The sequence below is a fragment of the Xenopus laevis genome, chromosome 8S, assembly GCF_017654675.1.
Source record: "Xenopus laevis strain J_2021 chromosome 8S, Xenopus_laevis_v10.1, whole genome shotgun sequence".
Classification (NCBI taxonomy): Eukaryota; Metazoa; Chordata; class Amphibia; order Anura; family Pipidae; genus Xenopus; species Xenopus laevis.
In genome coordinates this window covers 88,422,267-88,436,303 of record NC_054386.1, presented here as the reverse complement: position 1 = coordinate 88,436,303, position 14,037 = coordinate 88,422,267, and the positions used below count along the sequence as shown (strand labels likewise).

General features: G+C 41.9%; 1 protein-coding gene across 3 annotated transcripts in view; it reads right to left on the bottom strand.

Annotated features, from left to right (window-relative positions):
* LOC108700315 (pleckstrin homology domain-containing family G member 3) overlaps nucleotides 1-5,647 on the bottom strand; it is a 58,721-nt gene extending 53,074 nt beyond the window's left edge. Inside the window, exon 1 of one of the 3 annotated variants that reach the window (XM_041575375.1) lies at nucleotides 5,478-5,647. The gene's annotated coding sequence lies outside the window, so the exon portion shown is untranslated. The remainder of the gene's footprint in view (nucleotides 1-5,477) is intronic. The other 2 variants (XM_041575376.1, XM_041575377.1) reach the window with 2 other exon arrangements.
* Between the last annotated feature and the right edge of the window lie 8,390 nt (nucleotides 5,648-14,037).

Sequence of the window (14,037 nt, the reverse complement as noted above, 5' to 3'; positions counted from 1 at the left end):
GTGTACTGTATATTGTGAGTGGGTCCCTAAGCTCAGTAAGTGACAGCAGCACAGAGTATGTGCAGTGAATCAGCAGAAAAGAAGATGGGGAGCTACTGGGGCATCTTTGGAGACACAGATCTTTACTGCTAAAGGGCTATGGTTGCCTTGGGCTGGTACAGAAGCCCAAAACATAATGTACAACATTTCTATCCTACTTTTTCAGTTAGGCTTTAGGCTAGCAATGTATTTTTGCCATTCATTTAAATGGAATGTGGAAACGGACTCCGCGTCACAACAATATTCTTGCCAGTGAAGTAGATTCAATGTTGCTGGCAGGCAAAGAGTTAACACATCATCCAGTTCCACCCTGCAGCATGTCTTTCTCTTCTGGAGCAAATGTGAGACATGGACAGCGTTACAGTATCATGCTACATGGCAGCACAGTCTACTGAATGGGTTGGTTTCCAAGAAGCTAATATAAGGGATAGTAATTCAGCAGGCGGTGCAAAGAATCTCTTATTGCGTCAGTCTTTGTCAGCTTACACCCAGCATTCCACAAAAACCTCCTCAGGTGCCTGATTTGTAGTTCAACAATAGCATAAGTGACGCACTCAATCCTTGTCAGTTCAATTCAATTGTCTATATGGAGTAGGCTGACTGGGTGCCATAAAATCTCTGAGAGTCCCACATGAGCTCTAGATACAAGTATATCATTGTTTCCTGGGCACAACTAGACACTGAATTACACAAGAACATTTCCTGCATCCTGCTCTGTTTCTTAACCTTGAGCCCTTGGACAAGTCCCCGTCTGCTTTGTGTTTATTGTGTTAATGAAAGAACATTGATCTGCGGTGTCAGACAGAGGACAAGTGAAAGCAAAAGCAAGCATGCACCTGCACAGGCCTGTCTCACACCTCTAATAACATGTCCAATGACCTCTAATAACAGATAATAATGCACAGCTGCTAGACAATACTACAGCCATCCTCTAATCCAGGGGTCCCCAACCTTTTTTACCCGTGAGCCACATTCAAATGTAAAAAGAGTTGGGGAGCAACACAAGCATTAAAAAGTCCCTTGGGTGCCAAATAAGGACTGTGATTGGCTATTTGTTATCCCCTATGTGGACTGGCAGCCTACAGGAGGCTCTACTTGGCACTATACTTAGTTTTTATGCAATTAAAACTCGCTTCCAAGCCTGAAATTCAAAAATAATGGCCTACTTTGAGGCCACTGAGAGCAACATCCAAAGGGTTGGAGAGCAACATGTTGCTCACGAGCTACTGGTTGGGGATCACTGCTCTAATCCCTAGGCAAACATAACACGTACTGCACGAATAGTTTGGGGTGATTGCTAGGCAAGGATCCAAATAATTGCACCAAAGACCATTAGCGGTTGCTGCCATTGCCTGGCCAAGAGTTTCCTCTGTAGTATAATTTAGGTATGAAAATTCCAGGCAAACCGCACTTACTTTGTAGTTTACTTTTTCCAAGGTATGGGTGCACGTCAAATAACCTGTTCACCAAGGTTATAGCTTGAACACATTTCTTTCCACAGACAGCACTCCAAATTCTTGATTAAAATTCGCCTTTATTTATTCCATCTTAGGGCAGCATAGGTATGCAACGTTTCGAGTGGCACTCCACTCTTTATCAAGCATATTATGGAATATATAAAGGCGAATTTTAATCAAGAATTTGGAGTGCTGTCTGTGGAAAGAAATGTATAATTTAGGTAGCCATTTGCAGGTAATGCAAGTAATGCCAAATAATGTGTGTGCCACTACAGCTTTAGGGTCAGGGCACACAGGCAGATTCGGGGAGATTAGTCACCCAGTGACAAATCTCCACTTCTTCGGGGCGACATCTCCCCGAACTGCCTCCCCGCCAGCTAAGGGTCAGGGCACATAGGCAGATTCGGGGAGATTAGTCGCCTGGCGTCAAATCTCTTCTTCTTCAGGGTGACTAATCTCCCCGAACTGCCTCCCCGCCGGCTAAAATGTAAATCGCCAGCGGGATGGCACTCAGAGTGATCCGTTTTCCCCGAAGTTGCCCGAAGTTTCCTCGTCAGGCAACTTGGGCGACTTCGGAAAATAAATCGCTCCGAGTGCCATCCCACCGGCAGTTTACATTTTAGCCAGTCGGGAGGCAGTTTGGGGAGATTAATCGCCCAAAGAAGAGGAGATTTGTCGCCGGGCGACTAATTTCCACTAATCTGCCTGTGTGCCCTGACCATTAGAATAATATGAAAGCATTCTAATATGCTATTTTAACTTACTACTATACAAATACTATTTTAAGCTTAAATAATTATTTCAGTCTGTTTTTTCTTAGAATATCTCTCCAGCAAATCTGATTAGTTAATTATTAAAATACCGGTGACAATCAACTCAACAGCCAGTAGAAACGCCTGCCCAAACTATTCTGGCACATCAGCAAATGTATAGGATGTGAATCAGCCCACAGAGGGAAAGCAGGACCAATAGAGTGTGGTGAGGCACATGATTAATTATCCCCAGCTAAACAGGCTGAATGTGCAAGAGTGAAGGTATTTAGGTGAAATGGTAGAAATATTTAGCGAATGTCGTCGTCAATAAAGAGGGTTAAAAAAAATAAACAAAAGAAAGAAAAAGAGAAAAGGATAAAAGATCTTGTGCGTCAGTGATATGGAAATGATATGCTCCACTGGGGTAGGGATGGGTGAAATGAATTCATTTTGTCTGTAATATAAATAGTCAGCCCTATATATAAAGCATAATAATGTCCGGTGACAAATCTCCTCTTCTACGGAGCGACTAATCTCCCGAACTGCCTCCTGCCGGCTAGAAAGTAATGGCGTCAAATCTCTGCCTTTCGTCGTGAGGCAACTTCGGAAAACGAAGCACTCCAAGTGCCATCTCGCCTGCGATTTACATTATAGCCGTCGGGGAGGCAGTTCGGGGAGATTAGTCCCCCTGAAGAATCAGCTAATCTCTGCGAATCTGAGCGTGTGCCCTGACCCGTAGACCTGAAAAATGACGATGTCACAGCCAGCCCCTATATACCAGGACCCCCTGTGGCTTGTTATGCAATTTAAATACCTTTCATCCGAGCCAGTGATTGAGAAGAGTAATTGAAGTATGGGGAGATGCAGGTAATTGGAAAAATCACTGATGTGACGAAGCTGGGCTCAGTAGCTCAGTGTAAGCACAGTTGTGAGAATGGCAGCTAAGAAAACGCTGCACAGACATAGGCAGAGCATAGGTGCCACTTTGGCCCTTTTTATACTGAATTATCAATGATTAAGGAACCAAAACAATTGCCCAATTTGACAGATTTCTGATTTGGACACTGATCAGGCCAGATTAAAAATGTTTTATGTGACCTGTATGTGTTCCATTATGATGTTACAAAACATTGAATAAATAAATGAAATTAAATACATTCAATAAAATATACTTGTTTTTCAAACAATATAAGGGCAATGGAAGTTTTAATGGAAGTATAAAGTTCAACAAAGTCTGGAGGCTCTCCAAGTGCTCATCACCGGCAGAGGGATTCTGTCACGATTTTTATGGTGTCGTTTTTATTTCTAAATGACACTGTTTACACTGCAAATAATTACCTCTACAATATAAAATTTCATTCCTGAACCAGCAAGTGTATTTTTTGAAGTTGTAATATTGGTGTGTAGGTGCATCTCAGGTAATTTTGACCTGGTCATGTGCTTTCAGAAAGAGCCAGCACTTTAGGATGGAACTGCTTTCTGGCAGGCTGTTGTTTCTCCTACTCAATGTAACTGAATGTGTCACGATGGGACCTGGATTTTACTATTGAGTGCTGTTCTTAGATCTACCAGGCAGCTGTTATCTTGTGTTATGGAGCTGCTATCTGGTTACCTTCCCATTGTTCTGTTGTTAGGCTGCTGGGGGGGGGTGATATCAATCCAACTTGCAGTACAGCAGTAAAGAGTAATTGAAGTTTATAAGAGCACACGTCACATGACTGGGGGCAGCTGGGAAACTGACAATATGTCTAGCCTAACATCAAATTTCAAAATTAAATATAAAAACATCTATTTGCTCTTTGGAGAAACGGATTTCAGTGCAGAAGTCTGCTGGAGCAGCAGTTAAAAAAAACATGTTTTCCCATGACAGTATCCCCTTAAGGACTGAACAACTATCAGTGACACCGGATTACTAAGTGCTGCCAAGACACAAGGCTACAGCCACTTAATTGCTACAGAGTTAATAATAAACAAGCAAACGTTGGTCACGTGACAACATAGGGTTAACCAACTACTGTACAAAATGCTAAGTACCATTAATGGGTTTGTGTTCCTGCAAACAAGTGCCCTTTCTTCCCTTAATACCCTCCCATCCCTTCCCTGCCAACATCTACAACATAAGAGACAAAGGCAGGATATACATACACCTGTTACTAACCCCATGCCCATAGATCTGTGTATGTATCCACATTCGAGTAAGTCTGCTAGTGCCACCGTATAACCCTCTGGGTTCCTAGCAGGAATTCACAAGTTTTCAGTGGACTTGTAGTTAGAGTTGCCACCCGGCCGGTATTTTACCGGCCTTGCCGGTAAAACACCTGCCAAGGCCGGGGCCGGTATTACAAATTTACCAGCAATGCAGTTGCCGGTAATTTGTAATACCCTTTAAAAAAGCCCCTGGCCTGCCCCCAATTCGCACAGAATTTACTTTTTTTTCCAGCGCTGTGGACATCTCTGCGATGTTGCTCCGCCTCTTTTGCGGCACGCCACGTAGCCCCACCCCCTTTCCACGTCACGGACCGCCCAAAAGGTTCCCGCCCCCACTGGCCGGTAATATTTTTTAGTGAAGGTGGAAACCCTATTTGTAGTGATTTCTCCAGGGGTGTAACTACAGAGGAAGCAGACCCTGTGGTTGCAATGGGGCCCAGGAGTGTAGGGGCCCTAAATTGAATTTGCTATGGGGCCCAGTAACATCTAGTTACACCAATGGATTTCTCTCCAACTGCCACAAACTACTACTGTCAGTGTCATTAGTTAGTGGAGGAGGCTGGGAATTACACCCCAGTCAGAGAGAAGCAGGTTCTACCTTCCCTATCTAGTGGTTTAGCAGAATCAAAGTGTTCTTTGAAACACCTGCCCACAACACAAACAGTATCTCAAAAGAGAAAGACCCGGCTGACGGCGGAACCTGAAAAACACCTCTGCAAATAGAGCAAATCCCAGCACACGTCACTCGCCGCGCCTTTAGGCAAATTTAAAAAATGCAGATGATGTATTGACCGGCTTTGGTCCTGACAGAGGTTCTATAGGACCAAACCGAGCAAAGGTTCAGCCCAGACTGGCTAGAAGGGCTAAGTAAATGGCTGGACATATAGTAAATAGTAAAGTCTGTTTCATAGCAATCATAGGGATTTATTTCAGGGATACATCAAATAACAAACCACTCAGAAGAAGGAGAAAAAGGATAAATAAATGTAAGCTGGAAAAGGAGAGATGAGAGAGGATTTACCTACAGTTGGGAGATCCAATAAAGCTTACAGGGTAATGGTCAGTTCTTCTGCCGAACAGGTGTCCACAGTCTCCTAGATGATCATAAATCCTAATGGTGAAGAGAACTCACACGCTCTCCCCTGAGAGAAGCAGGAAGTGTCACAGAGAGACAGACAGTGAGGACCGTTTGCTGAGAGTACTGGGCGTAAGAGCAACTCCCTGCAGGCGGAGACTCCGAGGAAACAGTGAGACTGGAGCCCAGTGCTGAGAATTTGCTCTCCCCCCTCCCTTATACAGGAAACCAATTCTCTTCTGCTGCACTTTCTCCCTGGCACACGTCCCTTCTGTATCCCTACAACATGGCATTGGTACTGTCCAACTAGTTCATTCTTTCACTTTCTTAGTCCTAGTTAAAGGAAAACTATACCCCCTCAAACAATGTAGGTCTCTATAAAAAGATATTGCATAAAACAGCTCATATGTAAAACACTGCTTCATGTAACTAAACCATTTTCATAATAATATACTTTTTTAGTAGTTATGTGCCATTGGATAATTCTAAATAGTAGGTAATCATAAATATCGTAAATAGGTAATCATTTTCAAAAAAAATGTAAAAAAAAGGAACCGTGGGATCGTATGATTCACGGTGCACACAAACTATACGGGGCACATTTACTAATGGTCGAATATCAAGGGTTAATTAACCCTCGAAGTTAAATCCTTCGACTTCGAATATCGAAGTCAAAGGATTTAGCTCTATTTGTTCAATCAAAGGATTTTAATCCATCGATCGAAGGATTTTCGTTCGATCCCAAATTGTCAGGAAAGCCTATGGGGACCTTCCCTTATAGGCTAACATTGATGCTCGGTAGGATTTAGTTGGCGAAGTAGGGGGTCTAAGTTTTTTTTAAAGAGACAGTACTTCGACTTTCGAATAGTCGAACGATTTTTAGTTCGAATCGTTCGATTCGAAGTCGTAGTCGAAGGTCGAAGTAGCCAATTCGATGGTCGAAAAAAAGTTCGAATTTCGAAGTATTTTTTATTCTATTCATTCACTCGAGCTAAGTAAATGTGCCCCTACATGTTAGGTCACATGATCCACTTTTTCCTGTTACAGTTAGAGCTGCAGTATTTCTGGTCAGGTGATCTCTGAGGCAGCACACAGACCATCACGAAATTGGGGTTCAAGGCAAGAGATGTAAAAGGGCAATATTTGCTTAATCTGCTGCTTAAGTATTAATTTTGGGGGTATAATTTTCCTTTAATCTTTCAATGATTATGCTAATAAAATTGGGCACTGCTGAGCACGTGGGATATAGACAATGGCTCTAAGGAGCTTATGATGTAACAAACATACACTGTCGGGTGATTAGAAGAAGGAATATATTGTAGCTGTTCTAATCTATATGTACTGTACTTTTATGATTTAAATTCTGGGGGGAGATCCCCTAAAAATCTCCCACAGACAACAAAGCTTGTGACATTGCCAGACATTTCGCTTGCACCCAGTGAATGGAAAACAGAAACTCCTGGACAGGAATATTCAGGTGTGTGAAACCTGCAGACTTTGATAATAATTAACCAGGCGGCTGCTGCAGGGCAGAGGGACACTAGAAGGACACATAGTAAAAAAAAAAAAAAATTTATAACCCAGTGTGATCTCTAACATCTCTGTAATGTCATTAAAAGGGAACTATCGCAAAAATTTAAATTTAATATTAGCTTTAGCATTCTGAAATAAGAAACTTTCTAAATATAATCAATTAAAAACTCTGTACTGTTTCTGAAATAATCAAGTTAAACTTCATTATTCCTCTCTCAGCATCTGTTTCTCTATATTCTGTCTTCATGCAGCAGTTTGGCGTCAGATATTCATTGACAGTTAGATCCAATATATCTTATAGGGGGGCTCCTTTTGCCCTAGAAGATGTATTAGAGCTCACTCTATTAAAATCACCAGACATCATGTCTCTCTACATGCAGAATTTGTGCAAAAGGCAGTTATTTTGTTAGATTTTGTTTGTACTGGAATCAGTTATTTGAATACGCTCTAATTCATCTGCTAGGAAAGGAGCCCCCCTATAAGATATATTGGATCATTCATCATCACCCAACTACTGCATGAAGACAGAATGAAGAGAAACAGATACTGAGATAGGAATAGTGAAGATAAACTTTATTATTTCAGAAACAGTACAGAATTTTTAATTGATTGAATTTAGCAAGTTTCTTACTTCAGTATAAGGAAGCTTATATTAAATATTAATTTTCACAATAGTTCCCCTTTAAATTACTCCAAAGAGCTTTATGCTGATCTTGCTCCTTATTGTACAATTATCAAAGAGGTCTAAAACCAAACAGCAGTAGCAAATGGTCTAAATCTGCTAATATCTCAGAAACCACTAAAAATAGGGTACATTTACATCAATTCATTTTTTGGGGGTTTTGATCCCCTTTAAGGTTTGTCAGGTTTCTACTACTAGAAGGAGGAGCAGAGCTGTCAGATGCACAAACAAAACAAGCCAGCACCTATACTGAACTGCCACCGGATAATTAAAGCCCTCTGCTAATAACTGCAGTTAACAGGAGTAAAAAGGGATGAGACGGTGTTAGAAGACAGTGCTAAATCCCGCTGTCATCCAAGCAGGTTTATCTGGCATTGAAGGAAATGTGTATACTTCACACCTTGTATATATCCCATCCGTGCTTTAGTAAATACCTAACCAGATATAATTGTACTGGCATAGTAGGTTGCCCTATTACCTTGGTCCCATTTGTAGTATGCTGTACCTCCATCTGTACAAAAAGCTCTGCTTACATGCAGCACACCTTAAATACATATAAAAATGTGCAATAAAAAACAAATCCCCAACCGCCGGGCCGCGGACAGTCTTCCACTGGGCCTCCGAACTGGACGCCGGCGCGTCACTAGTTCCTGGGCCAAAAAAGGTTGGGGACCCCTGCTTTAAAGGGTAGTTCTCCTTCACAAAACTGGTTTTAATGTGGCACTAGTCACAAACTTACTATCTCTTTAAATTAAAAGCAATACACTTGGGGGCCGATTCACTAAGGGTAGAATATCAAAGGGTTAATTAACGCTCGATATTCGACTAGGAATTAAAATCCTTCGACTTCGAATATCGATCAAAAAAAGCTAGCCAAGCCTATGGGGACCTTCCCCATAGGCTAACATTGACTTCGGTAGCTTTTACATGGCGAACTAGGGGGTCGAAGTTTTTTTTAAAGAGACAGTACTTCGACTATAGAATGGTCGAATAGTAGAACGATTTTTAGTTCGAATCATTCGATTCGAAGTCGTTGTCGAAGGTCGAAGTAGCTCATTCGATGGTCGAAGTAGCCCAAAAAAAACTTCGAAATTCGAAGTTTTTTACCTTCGAATCCTTCACTCGAAGTTAGTGAATCGGCCCCTTAGTGCCAGAATGACTTGGCCAACCCAATATCAGCCACTATCTGGCACCTCAGCAGGTGCCACTCCAGAAGAAGAAGAGTTAAAGTTAATGAGGATAATGAAGGGTAGGTCCTGCTGAGACAATCCTATAATCTATGGGAGATCTTCTTTAACCGGCTGTTACCTAAATAGCAAAGGCTCAATGGGAGATTAGCCACTGTGTGTAGATGCAGCCAGCAGAGAAAGAAAGAGGAGAAGCGATGTGTGCAAACATATAGGAACATGCACTGCTGTGTTTCATTCAAGTTCATCCCTGCAACATTCTATTCATTTCTCAATGAGAAGCATGGTGCTTGGTTGCTTCGTGCGTCAGACTTGTTATTCAAGGGGCTGGTGTGCACAGAATACAAAACTGATTCATTTTTTTCCACTGCCAACTTCCAGAGTCCTGCACAGAACCAATTTTTGAGGCCGAGGCCCGGACCCAACCCTACAGCCCGCGAACTGGAAGTGACATCATCAGAAGTGGTTGGAGACAGAAAAATATTTTGTTGAAATTTTAAAAGGAGTAAAATATAGAGAACATAACATACAATAAGAAATATAGATGAGATCCTCAACCCAACCCGCAAATCCTCAGACCTGCACCAGAAAATCCTACCCCCATCTTGCAAAGGTACCCGTTTTTTGCGGGTGACCCACGGGTACCTAACCAGCTGCAGGACTCTACCCACTTCTCTAACCCAAAAAGAATGTTTTGGCACATTATATTTTTGGGCACCGTACTTGCTTACAGACTTCTAAAGCTGCTTTTTTACCCACGGCTGAGCTCCAGGGCCTTTCCTGCAGAGCAATCACTTCTCGTATAGCGAACCCATCACACAGAGTAACTGGAGACACAGGAACATCCCTTTCCAGGGTGACTTACCACCTCCCTACTTCAGTCGGGCTGACACCACAGCAGTGCACCACTGACCTTTTAGGGTAGGACTTTTCCACCTTCTGGTCCTACCAGTCCGGCATACGTCCTATGCCCCTCTGGCCTACTCCAGATAGGATTTTCCATGCGCCCCTCCTTCAGGATGTCCGTGTTCCCCCTAACACTCCGGCCCTCACTGGCAAAGCCTTGGCTCCTAAGCCACTAACTCCTTGTTGGGGTGATGGCTACCCATGCTAGTGTCCAACTCACTATCTACAGTACCTAGTACTTTACTTTAGCCTTATACTTTACTTTAGCCTTATCACTATCTACTTTTCTTCAGAAGCATCCACTGAACACCCATGAATGTGTTTTACCCCTTTATATACTATCCCTAATCTACCCATCCCCTTAACATCTACTGTGCATGTGCTGTTAACACTTCTCTATCACTTCAACATTTCACAGCACTCACATTCACTTTACACATAAAATAAACAAAATACACTTTTTCATGCACACCAACTCAATCACCTTCTTACACACGCTGAATGTCTTACGCACTTGTATTGGGCTTGTATTTACAATAGGGACACATATCATAACAAAATAACTGCAGAACCTGCTGCTTTTATGTTCATCACACAACTATGGATACTGCCAGCCCATAGCACATTGTTGCTATACGTTTTCTTTGGCAAAATGATCACATTAGCCTCATTTGGCTTGTGGGATGCCAAGAATAGGCTAAAGTGGAATCCTCACCAAATTAGTTGATTTTTGCTCAATTTGGGCACCCAAGCCCTGGGCCCATCAGGTCTGACCACTGGTCCCTAGGCCAACAAACAGATCATACAGTTTGGTCTAAAGAGAACCATCAGGAGAGGATCTCATGAGTTTGCCAGTGTTAAAAAGGATTTTCTAACCTGCCCAGCAGAAGGTTAACCAGTTTCCAACCAGAAACACCCAAAAAATGAAAAAAGCTTCATATACTCTGTACATGTACATTTATTCAGTTCTTATACCCTGTAAAAATCTGTGTGATTCTTTAGAATACGCAATTATAATACTAAAGGTGAAAATACATGTCCGCCTGTAGCAGTTTTTGGCCTATTTGGCCACCAACAAGATGGGTGAAAATAGGCTGATCCAATCATCTGGCCCTAGGACAAATAAACTGGATCATTATGGAGGCCTACGCAGACCCGTCAAGAGGGGACCCATCAGTGCTGTTCTGATGGGATTTTCAACTCTGCCCAATCAATATCAACTGGGTAGGACCTCTCAAGGGCTCCATACATGGGCCTATAAGTTGTTGACTTGGTCTGGAAGGTCCAACTAAACAGCTTTTATAAGTCTGTGATTGGCCAGTTTTAAGGTGCTCATACAAAGGTATACAACAACTGTTGATTTTGCCTTTCTTGATGAATGCAGGCTGGTTAAAGCTGTTGACACAGCCTCTCCAGTGTTGGAACTTATAGGCCTGTGTATGGAACCTGACCAATATCTGGCTAATAATGGTCCAGATATCTGGGTAAAAATTGCCCACATATCTATCAGGCAGGTTTGAATATCCTGTTGGGCGAGGACTGCATTGGTGCATTATAAGGTCCTGGGCACACATCAGATCAGATTGCTGGCACCCAGGCCACGTTTTTTCCTTGAATGGGGAAAGATCCACTTGTTTATAATTATGGCCAAAAATAAATTCCATGAATACAGACATGGTCCCTATGTGCCGTGTAATTGTATGCAAGTGCATATATTGTAACACCAGACATTTTGGAGCACAAAGCATACACATACATAATATTACTTACTCAAACCCATCTACTATAATGCACACCAAACTCACAGCTGGCCATTAAAAGCCAATTTTTACATTCAAGTATCACAGTACTGTATACATTGCCATCCCCGCCTCTTTTTACAGACAAAACACTATAACACTTAACTAAATACCCAAACACCTTAGAGCTTGGGTATTTAGTAAAGTGTTAGAGTGTTATACATATACATTACACCTGCTTTGTACATCAGGGAAACATGTTTCAGTGTTATTGTTTTTTAAACCCACAACCCACACTTATCTAACAAAGTTCACTGTAACAACTCATACACAATGTATGGGAAGTGCCACGGGCACTAAAGCGTAACCAGAATTGGATGCACAATTTCCCAAGACCCGCTAAAAATAAACCGTTAATCCAGTTTTTTTTGGATATTTTTCCTTCTACCAAAGGCATTTGTAAACATCCCAATTCCGCCTTTAAGATAAATGCAAGTTAGTTTGAAGCAGTTTGATGAAGGGATGCAGCGAATCCAGGATTCAGTTTGGGATTTGGCCAAGATTCTGCCTTTTTCAGCAGGATCCAAGTGCCTGGCCAAAACAAATGTGAATCCTAAAAACCATGCGACTTTTTGTCACAGCAGCAAGGAAGTTTAAAAATGTGTAACAGTGTGGGTCTCTTTAACCCTTCCTTTCCCCAAATTTGCATATGCGGATTTGGTTCAGTATTTGGCCGAATCTTTCATGAAGGATTAGGGATTCAGCTGAATCACAAAATAGTTGATTCGGTCCATCCCTAGTCTGATTCTCCACGTAGACCAATCAAAGCTTCTTCCTCTGTTGGCAGCTTAGTCGCATTTACCTAAATGGAGGGAGTATTGCCAATGGCAGACATTGATGCTTAAAGGTGGAAATCGCTCAAATCATCAGCCTTCCCAATTGACCCCTGCCTTCTGGAATGATTCGCTGCCTTATATGGCACTATTGTTATGAAAGCAAACAGGATCAGCTGATAATAGAGAAGTAAATAAACTAAATGAATTAGAAATGACACCTTTATACATTTATGAAGGCAAAAACTGGATACAGTTCTTTCTGCCCTTTGTTCGCACTTTTGCATGATGAACAGGAGAGACTCCAAACTGAAAGATTAGGAATAAAAAGTAATAATAATTTTGTATCTTGCAGAGCAATAGTTTTCTTGGCTGCCGAGGTCAGTGGCCCCAAGCTGGAAAGGGGCAGGCCTAAATAAAGGGGAACTTACCCTTTATTGAATATTTTTAATGCTGATGGAATTTGTGAGGACATGATGCCCCTGCACAAATAAAACCACAGTCAGAACGGGAAACTGTGCTTGTACCACATTTGCTTGGATTAAAGAACAAACATCTGTGATCCCAAACCACCACAGCAGACAGGGAATTCAGGAACTGATCCCTGCAGCTGCACTGGCACATCCATCACCAATCCTTATTATAAGGGCATGTCCTCTAAGTTTAGAGGGAAGCTGAAAGTCATGTGCCATCACCCATCTGATCCTACACCTTACAAAGGGCTGAGAGTCTTCCTCCCAGTCACCTGCTTGTCAGAACACAATAATTGAACTAGTGCAATAGACGCCCCTACAAGCAATTTCTTAAACTAATGAAAACCAGTTTGTTGACAGGTCTGAGAAGAGAATGGTCTTACAGTCAAAAACTACTTTTTTTTGAGAAAAAAAAGGTTGCAGTGGGCCTTTTGTTGTCTTATTAGTGGTTAGTTATGACCTTGAGGTGAGCATTAAAAGTACTGTCTCTATTTCTGATACTAAATTGTGCAAAACTATTAGTTCCACGCCAGATGCTGAAGGGAGATTTGACTAAATTAGGAATATAAATCAGCAGACTGGAAAATAAAAGTTGTGCGTATAAGGGTTGTACATTGGTAGAAAAAACAAATGTGAGAATAGGAGTGATGCACTAAATGGTAATCTGTTGGGGGTGTCCTTAATTGAAAATGATCTGGGAACTTGGGTAACTCTAGGCAGTGTCATTCAGCACCTTCTAAAGCAAAAAAAAGTGCTGTTTTGCATAAAAAAAAGACATGAGGGATGAAAACATAATTATGCCTCTTTATAGGTCCCTGGTAAGGCCTCACCTGGAGTATGCAGTACAGTTTTGGACTCCTTAAAGGAACAGAAACGTCAAAAAATAAAAGTGTTTTAAAGTAATGAAAATATAATGTAGTGTTGCCCTGTACTGGTAAAACTGCTGTGTTTGCTTCAGAAATACTACTATAGTTTATATAAATAAGCTGCTGTGTAGTAATGGGGGCAGCCATTCAAAGGAGAAAATGCTCAGGTTACACAGCAGATAGCAGATAAGCTCTGTCTGTCTAATAGTGTTATCTGTTATCCATTAGTTATCCTGTGCCATCGCTCGCCCCTCCCTACCGCTCTCTCCCCTCTGTCACTTGCCACT